Genomic DNA, 14,323 nt, shown 5'->3' on the forward strand with positions numbered 1-14,323 from the left:
TCGGCAGGCGGACTCTCAACCACTGCGCCACCAGGGAAGCCCTGGTTTTTACTTTTGATTAGATGTGAGGCACCTCTGTACCTAGGGGAACTCTCCTGTGTGTGTGCGTATGTGTGTGTGTATGTGTAGGGAGCAGAGGCTATGGGCGTTGAGGTGGGGCTGAGCCAGGCCAGGGCAGGTAGAATAGATGCCAAACAGAGCTGGGAGCATGTTGCTCCTGGGGGTGGTAGGGACAGAGGTGCTTTAACGCCAGTTTAAAGGAGAGATTTGACTCTTTCCTGCCAGCGCATGGGCCCCACAGAGATCTCTGGGCAGGAAGCACTGCGAACAAGGAATCCTCTGTCCACAGTCACGGAACAGCCAGGACAGAGGAGGTGGATTAGGAGTTCCCAGGAGGGGGCCTGCCAGGCTTTCCCTGATGTTTGGGCAAATGGGTGGGGAGAAGGGGAACTAAGTGTATGTGTACATGGTAGGGGGAAGGTCGCGGTTGGTTCATACATTTATTCCACAAGTTCCTTGAGCTTCTGGAGCCCTCCAAGGAGCCAGGCTCAGAGGCAGGCAGCTCTGTAGGAGTCAGAGCTGAGAAAGGTGAGACTCTAGATATTAACTACCATCAGTTTACCGGAGGAGACAGGAAATGTGAGAGATGATAGATTTTCACAGGCAGCCTGGTGCAGTGGGGTTCATTTGGCCTGCGAGTCCAGAGCCCCGCATTCAAGTGCGTGCTCTGACACTGATGTGCCCTGTGGCCTCGGCCTCATCATTTCCCCTTTCTGGGCCTCAGTTTTCCTTTTTGGAGAATGGGGGTAGACACAGCAGTCTTGGTTACTTTTTTTTTTTTTTTTTTGCGGTACGCGGGCCTCTCACTGCTGTGGCCTTTCCCGTTGCGGAGCACAGGCTCCGGACATGCAGGCTCAGCGGCCATGGCTCACGGGCCCAGCCACTCCACGGCATGTGGGATCTTCCCGGACCGGGGCACGAACCCGTGTCCACTGCATTGGCAGGCGGACTCTCAACCACCGCGCCACCAGGGAAGCCCGTGGCTACTTCTCAATACTCTTCTGAGTATCCATTAGAATAAGGTATTTCAGATCTCTGGGGGCAGCAGAATCCTGACACGTACGCATTTGCGACAGAACTGCTGTGGTTGAATTGGCAGCGGTTTACACAGAATCTTGTTGCCCTCCTTACTGCCCTTTGTTCTGTGGGTGTTTTTGGAGGTGCCTCTGCAGATTCCCGGGGCTCTGGGAAGCAGTGTGTGAAGGCCATTGGGTCAGGATGATTCTTTAGAACATGCTTTGCGGACTGTCCTTTGCAGCCCAGATGACAGGGATTGTGCTGGAACACACAGGAGCAGTCATAATGCTGCCTCTGCCCTGCCCTGCCCATGGCCAGCACAGACTAAGTCTTGGTCAGAGCCTGTATAATTGGGCCTGGATTTTTCAGAAACAAATGACAAAAACTCTATTCAAAGTGGCTTTGAACTTCAAAGTGGACTTCAATGGATCCTGGGGCAGTTCATAGAACTGAAGGATGAAGAATCAGATAGACTCTCCATCTCTCTCCCATCACGGCCTTTCTCTCCTCTCTGCCCTTATGAGGAACTGGCTGTCCACTGCCCCAGCTTAGCAACCCAAACAGAAAGAGGGAACTATTTTTCTTCTAGGATCTATATATCAACCCAAGGGAAGGACTCTGATTGGTTCAATCATTGTTGCTGGGGATAGGGACGTTCCCTATAGTGGCCCGGCCTGGGTCAATTGTCTACCTGTGTAGCAAATGGAGGAGCAGAGCTAACACCAGAAGAAGGGGGAGTGGACAGAGCCATGAGAACATACGAACATGTTAGCGGAATCTTGGGTTATAGGAGAATGAGTAGCTTATAGGCCTGCAAAGCACCATAACTCCTCTCTTCAGTAATAGTAATACAAATATCAACAATGATAACAATAGGTAATGTTTATTGAATTACTGTCTCTATGCTGAGCATGGTCTATTGTTTTTCATGTATTATTTCATTTAATCCTCATGACAATCCTTTGGGTAGGTGCCATTACTCTCCCCATTTTATAGATGGGAAAACCGAGGCATAGCTAGTGAAGGTCACACATTGAGTAAGCGGAGAAGCTGCGGTTCAAGTCCAAGGAGTCTGTCTTCAGAGCTCACGCTCTGATCACTATGTCTACTGCCTCCTGTCAGCAGTTCAAGTGGATCCTACATCTACTTGCATGCTGCTCTGTGACACGGAGCTCATGACCTGCAGAGACAGCCCAGGCCCAGGTTATTCTGCTCTGGGAGTAGAGAAAGTCTTCCTTATGTTGCACACAGATCCACCTCCATAGATATCCATTCATCCGTTGTGTAGCTCTGTGGTAGGCTTTTCAGGAGATGTAAAGAAAACTCATCTGTGGGACTTCCCTGGTGGCACAGTGGATAAGACTCCATGCTCCCAGTGCAGGGGGCCTGGGTTTGACCCCTGGTCAGGGAACTAGATCCCACATGCATGCTGCAACTAAGAGTTTGCATGCCACAACTAAGGAGCCCGTGGGCTGCAACTAGGGACCCCGTGAGCCACAGCTAAGGAGCCCATCTGCTGCAACTAAGACCTGGTGCAACCAAATAAATAAATAAATATTTCTTTTTTTAAAAAAGTGCAGATTATTAAAAATAAAAAAGAAAGAGAGAGAGGGAGGGAGGGAGGGAGGGAGGGAGGAAGGAAGGAAGGAAGGAAGGAAGGAAGGAAGGAAGGAAGGGAGAAAGAAAGAAAGAAAACTCATCTGTGAACTTGCCTGAAGGGTCACTGTAACAAATAAGTCACATTACTGAGCTCCCAAGCTGTGCCAGGCTCTGTGCTGAGCACTTAATGTTCATTGTCTCATTTAATTGCAACAACAGCTCTGTGGAGTAGGTACTATTATTGCCCCCATTTTCCAGAGGAAACTGAGGCTCAGAGAGAAGTGACTCTCCCATGGTCAGGTGGCTAATAAATGGCAAAGCTGGCCTTTGAGTTCAGGTTTGCCTAGCTCTGAGCCTGTGCCAGGAACCACTGCAATCACCTGTGCCCCCCAGAGGGGAATAAATAAATGTGTGCAGGTGTTGGCTGTGACACAGCCAACAGTGCACATTGCCACTGGAGAGGGACAGGAAACTGATGCTCAGAGAAACGGGGGGGCAGCGTGGGGCACAGCAGTCAAAATGTGCTTCCGGGAGGAGGGGACATTTGATCTAGGCCTTGGACGGAGCTGGATTGGGACGTTTGGTTCAGGGAGGGCTCTCCAGGAGCTGCCTGGGAAAAGGCGTGGAAGGGAGAAGCAGCAGTGGTTCAGTTTGGCCAGAACTAAAGAGCTGGGGTTGGGGAGGGTGACTAGCCCATCTTTCAGGCTTCCCAGAAAGAGCCCTCCTTCCATACTATTCTCTTCAGAGATGTGAAGAAGTTTGATCATCTCCAGCTGCACACAGGTGTCCAGATCCTTCACCTTTTATCCCACATAGATGGTGGACAAGGGCATCTGGGCACCAACAGGTGTCAGTCCGTCATTCCTGGTGGCGAGTGATGGGAAGAGTGCTCCCCTGTGGTCCATTGCCCAGGGGTCAGCCTTTCCTCCAGGCAACACAGGCTCAAGGAACCAGGATTGTTTCTAAGAGCCTTGGTGAACAGTAGTATTCCCCATCCCCTCCCCAGCCAGCAGGCTGAAACATGTATCTCTGACCCACGGAGAGGCCCCCTTTCCTTCCCCCCGCCCCTTCAACACACAACAGATCTCATCTACCTTGTCAGGAGATGGATAATGCCCTCAGGGCCTGGGCTCTGTCCTGAAAGTGCCTTCAGATTTTTTCTTTAAATAACTCAGGTGGAAAATTGGGGGAAGAAGCTGTCAGCACTGGGAGCCTCCGGGTTTCATAGGATGGGAGAATGACAGGCATGTTTACTGAACTGGACTCACGGTGTGTCAGAGGCTTTATCACCCCCATTTTACAGAGGAGGAAAGTGACACAGGTACAGTTGTCACATGAAAGGTAACATCATTGTCTCTTGCAGGAGGGATGGAGGTGGGGGAGACTCAACAGGGGAACACCTCCCACCCACAACAGCCTCCTCCCTGCTCTTGCCCAGAAACTCCTCTCACAGTGGTGGCTCGGAAATGCTGACTCTGGCTCCCCTGTCTGTTCCCCAGCCTCTCCCTGACGTGGATACTGACCATTTCCCCTGGCTTGCTGCCTGCCTGAGAGCTAGAGGGGCTGTCTCAGGGACAGGGGGCCAGGCTTCACAAATGTCATACAGACAAGACGCAGATGTCCAGTATTCCTTCTGTGACCCCTCTTGTCTCTGGGATCCCTGGATTTCTCCGACCCTTCTTGGAGGGATTCCAGCATTGCTGTAGGGGGAAAAGAGGTAGAAAAGGGCAGGGGAATTTTTTCTTGCGGTGGGTGGGGTGTTCTTCATCGCCATGGCTCTTATCACCTGGACTAGAATCAAAGTCCCTTATATTTTTCCTATAAGGGCTTTTCTATTCATCATCTCATCAGATTTCCCCCATAATCCTGAGAGGTAAGGCAGGGAGGATAGAATTATCCCCATTTTGCAGATGGGTTAACTGAGGCTCAGAGAAGGTAAGTGACTTCTCCAAGGTCACACAGCTAATGAGTGGCAGAGCAGAGCTAGAAGATAGAAACCAGTGTCTGGAATCCTGACCTTTCTTCCTGTTGCTAATGGCTGTAAGGACAACCCCCTTTCTGGCCCAGTCTGTGGGGGTCATGTCCCCAGTTCAAACTTTCCCAAGCTTCCTAAGGCCTGCAGAATAAAGCTTCATCACCAGTTCTGAATTTGATCATCCCCTAACCCAGCCCGAGCCTACTGCTCTTGCCAATCTCGGCTGACATAAGAGGATGGCCTTTATCTTCTGATCAGGTGGATGAGATTGGACATTTGTTGGGGAGGATCCCTCTGTGGAATGTTGGAGGCACATGTTTCAGCCTGCTGCCCAGGGAGCAGATGGGGAAACTGAGGCCAGGGGCAGCACAATCGTTGCATTCAGGGCAGCTACAGAGGCAAGGCTGGGAAAAGGCTTGGGCTTGGGCTGGCCTGATATAGTGGGCCCCTTTCCCAGAAAATCCACAACTTTGTTTCACTAAGTGGAACACAGTGTCCACTGAGTGTTTACATTTTGCTCCACTTCTGCCCCAGAGAAATTCTTCCAGGGGCACCCTGGCCTTTTGGCATCTGGGCCAAACCAGGGAGGAGCCCTGTGTTCCTAGGAGTGTTGGGGCTTGAAGCTCAGCACTTGCTACGTATAAATGGGGTTCAGGCAGGAATCAGTGGTGACGGTTGCACAGCTCTGTGAATAAAGTGGGGCACGCTCTCTACCTCCAGACCTCCCTGGATTGGGGGCAGCAAGAAACAAAGGCGCTGAGACTGGCTTCCTGGGCTTTATGGGGGCCGGGGGCAACTGTTTTGGCCTCTAGAACTCTTTGCTGACCAAGTTAGTTTCCCCATTTGTAAGTTGGGGACTAAGACTCAGACTAGGAAAGTAATTGGCGTCAGTTGCTGGCCCTGGATGCAAAGGGGGTGGGGCAGCTAGCAGTGGAGTGGGGGGCAGCATTATAAAACTAGAAGAGCAGACACTGCTTTCTTCATATGTGTGTCTCACATATGAAGAAAGGTCTCAGGTAAGGTCTGAATGAATGACCTGGGCAGGTCCCTTTCCCTCTCCAGGCCTCAGTTTCCCCCTCGGGATCCACTCTCCACAGTCCTTTGTATTCCTGCTCTTCTATGATCAGTGAGTTGAGATACATGGTTGCCAAGTTTTCCTGGGGGTCAGTTGCCTCATTTGTCAAACAGGGATGACAAAATCAGCCAATCCTACCCATCTCAAGGGTTACTGCTGCAAGGGTCAGAGAAGTGACCGTGTTGCTTTGGGCCACGTCAGGCTTTGGCAAATGGGGATTTGCTTTATCAAGGTGACATGCTCCCACGGGGCAGTGGAATGAGCTGGAGCTCCAGACTCAGACAGACTTGGGTGTAGTCTGTCCCTGCTCCACCACCTATGGTGTGAATTTGAATACTTCATTTCCCAATGCCTCGGTTTTACCATCTGTAAAATGGACACAATAATAATTCTTGCCTCAGAGGTTATGGAGGCCAAATGAGAAAAGGCAGGCAACCTGCCTTTGACAGATTCAAGTGTTTAATAACGGATAGATTTTGCTATCAGTTTTTGGTGGCCATAATGATGATGATCACTGACCTTTAGAGACTGGGATTCTCTGGGGGCCAGCTGGGCTAGTGGTGGCAATGTTATTGTTATGAATAATCTCTTATATCTCTTTGGCCCTTTACAAAGCATGTTCACACGCATCGCTGTGTGTGGCTTTCAGAGCATTCCTTAAGAAGGCATCACCATCTCCATTTTATTTACTTAAAATTTTATTTATTTTTGGCTCCGTTGGGTCTTCGTTGATGCGTGCGGGCTTTCTCTAGTTGTGGTGAGCGGGGGCTTCTCATGGCAGTGGCTTCTCTTGTTGCGGAGCACGGGCTCTAGGCACGCGGGCTTCAGTAGTTGTGGCTTGCGGGCTCCAGAGCGCAGGCTCAGTAGTTGTGGAGCACGGGCTTAGCTGCTCTGCGGCATGTGGGATCTTCCCGGACCAGGGCTCGGACCTGTGTCCCCTGCATTGGCAGGCGGATTCTTTAACCACTGTGCCACCAGGGAAGTCCACCATCTCCATTTTATAAGTGCAGTTGTGAGTCTTAGGAGAAGTGGCGTGCCCCTGATTTTAGCTCAGGTCTTCACGCTTTGGGAGCTCAACTCCTGGCCAAATGTGTTACGGGGATCAGCTCTGGGTCTGGCAGCACCGACGGGGAAGTGGGGGATGATTGTTACTGACCCTCATTTTTACCCCATAAGTTTTGGAGAGTGAGGGAGCAAGTGACTGAATTAAATGACAGAGTGGCTGGTTTGGTGGCCTTGCCAAGTCACAGAAACACACACACAGGTCTTTTATTTTGGCTGCACCGCACACACGGGATCTTAGTTCTCCGACCAAGGATCGGACCTGCACCCCCTGCAGTGGAAGTGCAGAGTCTTAACCACTGGACCGCCAGGGAAGTTACCCACCACCCCCCACAGGTCTTTAAGTCCATACATTCAGGGTGATTGGGGGCAACCTGTCTCTCACTTTGGGGCCCAGGATTTCTGAAGCTGTGGGCCAACAGTGTCCCTGCTTGTTCAATGCAGCCTGCCTGGATCCTGAGCCTCTTCCGTTTCTCGCTTCTGTTTCCGGCTCCCCACCCCCACCCTCAGGGCTGGGGCCTAGAAGTGGATTCTGCCTCCAGTCAATCCGCCACTGAGTCTTGATTTAGTCAACCAGTGTGCACTGAGTTCCTGCCGTACACCAGGCACTGCCCAATGTGCTGGGACACAGAGGCGAACGGAGCAGGTATACACGTGATCTGTATTGAACGGCAGAACTTCGTAGCAGTCTCTGGCAGTTTCCAAGCAGTGGTGAGGAAGGTGTCTCTCGGCTCCCCTGTGAGATGCATGATTTTGAATTTGGGAAAATGTGCTGTGGGAGGAAGCAGGTTCTGGAAGCCCTGGGCTGAGGGGTTCCCCCTCTGCCATGGCCTTGCTGTGTGACCTTGGTCCGGTCCCTGCCTCTTTCTGGGCCTCCTCCTCCCTGTCTACCAAGGGAGGGGATTGGTTGAGATACGAAAACAGTCTCTGACGTTTGTAGGGCACCTGCTTGGCCCATGTGTCCCAGGCTCACAAAAGCCCAGACTGATGCCAGCGTCCCTTCCTGCCAAGCAGTTGGCTTCTGGATCTTGCAGGCCTTGAGAGTGGTCTCTGAACTGCGTTCTGAGCACTTGGGAAAAGTTGATAGAGTCATCAGCCCCCCAAATAGTCTGGCCTATGGGCCCCGTGTCCCCGGCTGGCACTAGTGCTGACAGAACAGGTTCCGGCAAGGCAGCCCCTGACACAGAAGTCCTGTCCAGCAGGGGCCCTGAATACTGGTGGGTTTAACCTCTTATGCTTTCCTTTGGGCAGGAGGTGGTGAGAGGTGGGGTGGAGGTGGGGTGAGAGCAAAGCTTAAAGGCTCCCTGAAACATGGAGTTGACCTAGCACCTCCAAGGGAAGGGTGGCGAGATTGGAGACTGAGAGGGCAGGTTTTCCCAAGTCCACACCGAGTGTCAGTGCTGCAGAGCTACCTAGGAACGCCGATCTCCTGCCCCCCTCCTCCAACAGTCACATCTTGTGCTCAGCTATTTCCTGGGTCTTGGTTACTGAGGTTGGGGGAGGGCAAGGGGTAGAGCATGTGTGTCCCCAACAGAGCAGAGGGGGCAGGACTTCATCCTGGTGGCTGTGGTTGGGAGGGGAGAAGTGTTTGTGTGTCATTTTTGTCATATTTCCCTGCCTCCTGTCATGTCTCCCAGATAAGTTCCTGGGTCTCTTGCCCTGGTGGCACTGACAGCTGACATGTTGAGAGTCCGGAGGGGGAGGGGAAGCAGAGGGCAGGCCCTTGTTTGGCCACAGGAGGCCTGGCAAGTCCCAGCTGTGCCTGATTCCGGGTGACGGAGCAGTTCAGCACTGAGCGCCCACCCTGGCCCTGGGGCAGTGCCTGTGTGGCCTGGCTGGCAGGCCAAGAGGCCTCTGTGTCCTCCCTGCCCCTTAGCTCCTGGTGTCTGCAGCCTAGTCACACCCCTGTAGCTCTGGGCTCTGCCCCTTGGCCTGGGCACAGGCACTGGTTTGGCAGGTTTTGCTGCACCCATGAACAGTGGGAGGGTTGCAAGTTGGAGCAGGGCCGGCCGGAGGAAGCAGTGCTGCCCTGTCCTTGCCTCCCTCCCCACCCACAAGGCCAGCCTCACCTCTGCCTCCTTTGCCATCTTTCTCAAGGGAGGCTGCACGGGGAACTGGAAAGCAGAAGCTGCTCAGACTCCTAGTTCTTTTTTTTTTTTTTTTAATTTATTCATTTATTTATTTATTTTTGGCTGCATTGGGTCTTCGTTGCTGCGCGTGGGCTTTTCTCTAGTTGCAGAGAGCGGGGGCTACTCTTCGTTGCGGTGCGCGGGCTTCTCGTTGCGGTGGCTTCTCTTGTTGAGGAGCACGGGCTCTAGGCGCACGGGCTCTAGGCGCTTCAGTAGTTGTGGCTTGTGGGCTCTAGAACTCAGGCTCAGTAGCTGTGGCGCATGGGCTTAGTTGCCCCGCGGCATGTGGGATCTTCCCGGACCAGAGCTCGAACCCGTGTCCGCTGCATTGGCAGGCGGATTCTCAACCACTGTGCCACCAGGGAAGCCCTAGACTCCTAGTTCTGACTCTATCACTTACTCAGCATGTCACATCTCTTTCCCTTCTTGGACCTTAATGTCTTCATCTGTACAACAGAGTTTTCAGCTCAGTAATCCTCAAACAGCCACATACTATGATTCTAGTTCAAGCCCTGCCATGTTCTTTCCATCCTTAAGCAGGTCATAGCACACTGAGTGCCTCAGGTCCTGAGTGGGTAGAATGAGGGCCACAGCCCTTGTCTGTTTCCTGGGGAAGGTGATAGGATCAGCCAGCATCCTAGCAAGTAGCCCATCTCCATCTATAGTCTGGCCTGCCCTTATCTGGCTCAAGCAGAGGGAGACAGTGTACCTGGACTGGGGGCTTACTCCAGGGCGCCCACCACCCCGCCATCCTGAGCCCATAATTGCCTGGGAACCAGGCTTTCAGAGCTTCTCCATGAAGAGATTGGGGGAGAACCTAGGAGGAAGGCCTTAGCACTTGCTGCCTCCTCTTCCTCCTGACTTTTACATCAACTGGGGGTCCAGTTCAGGGGAAAGAGAGAAGGCAGGAAAAGTCCACCGCTGCTGCAGCCCCGCTCTGTGACACTGGGTACATTGCATCCTCTCGCTGGTCCACATCTATACAGATCATTATATCCTCAGAAAATTCAAATTATGACAATGTATAGGTCAGAAGAAGGAATAGGAGTTAAAGAGGACATTTCCAGCCTGGGAAGGGAGTAGAGAGAGAGAAGGAAAAGAGGATTAACATTTACAGTGCCAGTTACTTTGCATATATTACATACATTATCTATATTCTCAAGTCTCCTTTGCAAGTGGCAGGCAGAGTGGTCTTCGTAAAATACACATCAGACCATGTCACTCAGTGTCTTTCCTCTGCTCCTAGAATAAACTCTGAACTCCTTACCATGGCTACAGGGCCCTGAATGAGCCCGTCTCTGCTTCCCCTCTCCAGTCATGTATCTCCTCATTGGTCATTTATTTCTTCCGTTGATTTAACAAATTTTTCCCCACCTCAGGACCTTTACATGTGCTGTTCTTTCTGCTTTGAATTCTCTTTCCCTGGCTCTTTGCAGTCTAGGATCCTTCTTATCCTTTACAACTCAGCTTAGTTAGACATCTTCCTTGCCGGCCCCACTTCACTGCTCTCTACCTCCGCCTCGATTCCTCACAATGCTTACCACAATTTGTAACCATTTGTCTTTTATTTTTAACAGCACATTCGCTCCACATTGCATGGCACCTAGTAGATATTCAGTAAGTATTTGTTGGATGAATGAATGAATGAGTTGTAGGGAAATGAGATGCTAGTTAAGTGCCTGGCTCAGGGCATGGCTCTTAGTAGGTGCTCAGTAAATGGCAGGTTTTAGTGAGAACCAACGTGGCTGGGATGGTAAATACCAGTTTATTGTGGCTAGAGCACGCATGCATGGGGCCAGCGGATGCAGTGGGAAATTAAGGTTGAAAAGGTGAGCTGGGGGCCTTCTCTGGCTGTCCAGTGGTTAAGACTCAGTGCTTCCAATGTAGGGGGCACGGGTTCGATCCCTGGTCGGGGAACTAAGATCCCACGTGCCGCTCAGCATGGCCAAAAAAAAAGAAAAGATAAGCTGGTACCAGATCCTGGTGATTCCTTGATGCTAGGCCAAAGAGTTTGGACTTCCTGAAAGACATTGCTGGGAGTCACAGCTGGGCCATTTATGGGAACTGTAGAGCTCTACTTCTGAGCTGGGGGCTCAGACTCTTTATACTTGAAGAGGTCGTGCTGTGCGGTTGGGGGAAAGTAGGGTTGGAGGCAACCCCAGAGGAACAGGCTGGGCCCTCTCCAGAGGCTCTCTGAGGCAGGCTATTCCCAAAGCCCAGAAAGAAAGAGCACTGCCGGGAACAAGCTGTGTTTTCTGATACCATGTTGCCACTGCACTGTTCCCGGGGTCGCAGAGGACTGGGGCCACCTAAGAGTCTGATGCTTGGACTGCTATTCTGGCTCATCACCTTAACAACCATGTGACTTCTGCCAGCTTCATTCACATCTCTGATCCCATTTCTTCAGCTGTAAACAGGCTGCGTTAAGTACCTGCCTCATAGGGTCTTGGAGAGGATAAACAAAATGGTGCCTGCACAGGGCTTAGCAGAGAGCTAAAGGTGAGCTGTTATCTCCATCCAACAGTGGGGGCTTCAGAAAGGGCATTCCAGGCAAAGGGAACCACAAGTGCAAACAAAAAAATGCACAGGCATGAAACAGGAGGGTGCTTTGGAGTGGTGGGAGTTTGCTGCGCGCGCTGGGGATGGCAAGAAAAGAAAAGTGGACCACAGGCCGGCCCAGGTCCTGCAGCGCATGTGTACTGGGCTAGGAGCTGGAACTTGTCTGGAGGGTGATGAGGGCCACTGCAGGGTGTTAAATTGGGAATGGTGTGATGTGATTTCTGGTGGCGGGAGGATGGGTTGGAAGGGCAAGGCTGAGGCCTGGAGGCCAGTGGGCAAGCTGTTGGCGTGGCCCTCACCACTGCTGGCAAGCGGCAGTGGTGGGAAGTGATGGGCCTAAACTCGGGCATGTGGAAGGACAAGAGGGAACAGATGAGAGATTGGGTGACAAGGGTGAGAGGATGCAGCACAGGGCCTGATGGGTACGGGGCTGGGTGGGAAGAGCAGCCGTGTCCTGGATGGTAGCAGGCTTTCTTTCTTTCTTTTCTTTTTTTTTGTGGGATCTTAGTTCCCCGACCAGGGATTGAACCTGCACCTTCGGCAGTGAAAACACAGAATCCTAACCACTGGACCACCAGGGAATTCCCTTTTCTATCTTTTTTTTCTCTTTTTTTTTAGGGTTTCTTGCTAGGCGCCTGAGGGATCGTAGAGCTGAAAGCACGACCAGTGCATGTGGGTTTGGATGTCAATAGTTTGGCTTTTCTGGGAATTGAGAAGCTTCCTAAAAAACCTTTTTTTTTGTTTTGACTCTCGGTGTGGAAAATCTTTCTAAAATCTGAATGATTGACTCCTCCCTGAGTGACAAGAGAGCCTTCTGTGGGGATGCTGCGCACACCTCGTCCCTGCTGGGCTAGGGACTGGGCAAGGGAAGGGGTGCTGGCTTGGCCTGTAGGTGGTCAAAGCTGGGGGTTTTATCTGGAAGTGGTTTTTCAGTGTCCATCAGTTTTCTTGTGATTTTCTTCCTTCTTCTCAAAGTGTGTACAAAGAGGTAATTCCGGGGAGTAGAATGATTTATGTATTCCAAGGCTCTGGACCAGGGGCCAGGCAAACTTTCAAAAGTGGTATAAGGGGGACTTCCCTGGCGGTCCAGTGGTTAGGACTCTGCGCTTCCACTGCAGGGGGCACGGGTTCAATCCCTGGTCAGGGAACTAAGATTTCGCAAGCCGTGCGGTATGGCCAAAACAAACCGAAACAAAACTAAAAAATAAAACCCCAAAGTGGTGTAAGGTAAGCTCCTGCCTATGCCCTGCCCTCAGTAATTTTTCTGGTGAGTGTGGACTGGGAGCTGTCATTCCAAAGAACCATAGGTCTTAGATTTTACATTTTACAGATGGAGAAAATGAGGCCCCAAGGGGAAGTGGATGAGACTTGCTCAGGTCCAGTTGTGAATGAATGCCGGAGCTGGGCCTGGACCAGGCGCCACCCTTCCAGCTCCAGGCTCTCCTGTGGCTCTGCAGCTGGCACGGCCTCTCAGAGGAGTATGGGGCTGATGAGCTGAGGAACATCCACACAGGGCCCCAGCCCAACTCAGGGGCACACATCTGGTGAGAGAGGACCCCCACAGACAGGGCAGGACTCAGCTATTGTCCTAAGTCCCCAACTAAGAGGCCTATCCCTACTCCTCCTCCTGATCTGAGATGGGTCCAGAGGCCTGGCTGGAGGTCGGAGGCTAAAACCAGAAGAATTGGGTTGGTTCCCTCCTTATGAGAAAAGGAGCGGAGAGCCCAGTCTGAATGGGGTGGAATACAGTCTGCATCCTACTTCAGCTGATTGCTGTGCTGAGCAGAGGCCTTTGTCTGCGTTGCCAGGGGAACCAAAGCTTCTGCCTCCTTCCGGGGCTGTGATTGGCTCCTGGTAGAGCTTGAGCTTTGGTGAATGGAGGGGCTTCCCTCCTGCCTACGTCTTCCATGGAGGTGAGAGACTAGAGCGAGGCTGCGGTCCCCGTGGAAGCATCGCATAGGTTTTTGTGCTCTGCTCCTTCAGGTCTAGCGGCGATGGGTCCCCTTGCTCGTTCACTCTTTCATTTATCCCAGGCAGCATCCGCTCCAGGCCCTTCATTCTTCCAGGTCTAGGAAAACTAACCTATGAGTCAGAGGACCTGGCAGAGCCACAGACTCACTCTTGGCCTTGGGCGGTTCCCTTCACCCCCCTGTGCCTCAGTTTCCCTACTTGTAAAAACAAAGGCATTGAGCTAAACTCTCCGGTCCTTCCAGCTCCGACTTCCCTGACCACACAGCTCATATCTTCTCCTTTTTGACTTCCCATCCTCCCGTCTGGCCTCTTGTTGAGCTCTGATCATGTTCTTTTTTGTAGGTGCCCATGCAATATACAGGGCATAATAGGGAGTTGCAACCAGCTCTTAGCATTGTTTCTTTTTTTTTTTTTTCCCTAGGAAAATTTTGTTCCCTGAAGGCTCTCCTAGAAGCCCCAAATCCTGCAGCGCCTCTTGTCTCATCCCTTTCACTTGGACCCAGGCTCGGGGTAATATGCCAAGGAGTAGCTAACGATGGATGCCCATCTCTGCTCAGGGCGGCGCGGAGCATCAGGCAGGGCAGAGCGGGCTGGGGCAGGTGGGGATGGTTGGAAGAACCCTGGGGCTCAGCACTCCTGGGTTCCAGGCCTAACTCAGCTGCATGCTGGCTGGGTGACGTTGGTCGGGTTGCTCAGCTTCAGTTTCTGCATCTGGGACACAGGAGTGATAATGCCACCCTTGGGGTTTTGCAAAGGTTGAACGTGATGACATGCCTGCCCTACAGGAGGCACCGAGTCCCCTTCCCTGGTCTCTCCCCTAAAAAAGGTAGGGAGCTGGGGAAAGTCCAGACTGAGGAGGGCTGGGGGTGGCAGGGC

The 14,323-nt window shown here is 52.1% G+C and overlaps 1 protein-coding gene across 25 annotated transcripts in view; it reads left to right on the plus strand.

Annotated features, from left to right (window-relative positions):
* EPB41L1 (erythrocyte membrane protein band 4.1 like 1) overlaps positions 1-14,323 on the plus strand; it is a 130,002-nt gene that overhangs the window by 18,680 nt on the left and 96,999 nt on the right. For 2 of the 25 annotated variants that reach the window (XM_089896814.1, XM_089896809.1), the window contains 2 exons: positions 10,495-10,534; positions 13,869-13,957. The exons of 20 other annotated variants lie outside the window; for them this stretch is intronic. The gene's annotated coding sequence lies outside the window, so the exon portion shown is untranslated. The remainder of the gene's footprint in view (positions 1-10,494; positions 10,535-13,868; positions 13,958-14,323) is intronic. 3 more of the 25 variants (XM_089896813.1, XM_089896808.1, XM_089896811.1) reach the window with 2 other exon arrangements.

The sequence above is a fragment of the Delphinapterus leucas genome, chromosome 15 (genome assembly GCF_059928025.1).
Source record: "Delphinapterus leucas isolate spDelLeu-1000000601 "Yukka" chromosome 15, BTC_Dleu_Yukka2, whole genome shotgun sequence".
Taxonomy (NCBI): domain Eukaryota; kingdom Metazoa; phylum Chordata; class Mammalia; order Artiodactyla; family Monodontidae; genus Delphinapterus; species Delphinapterus leucas.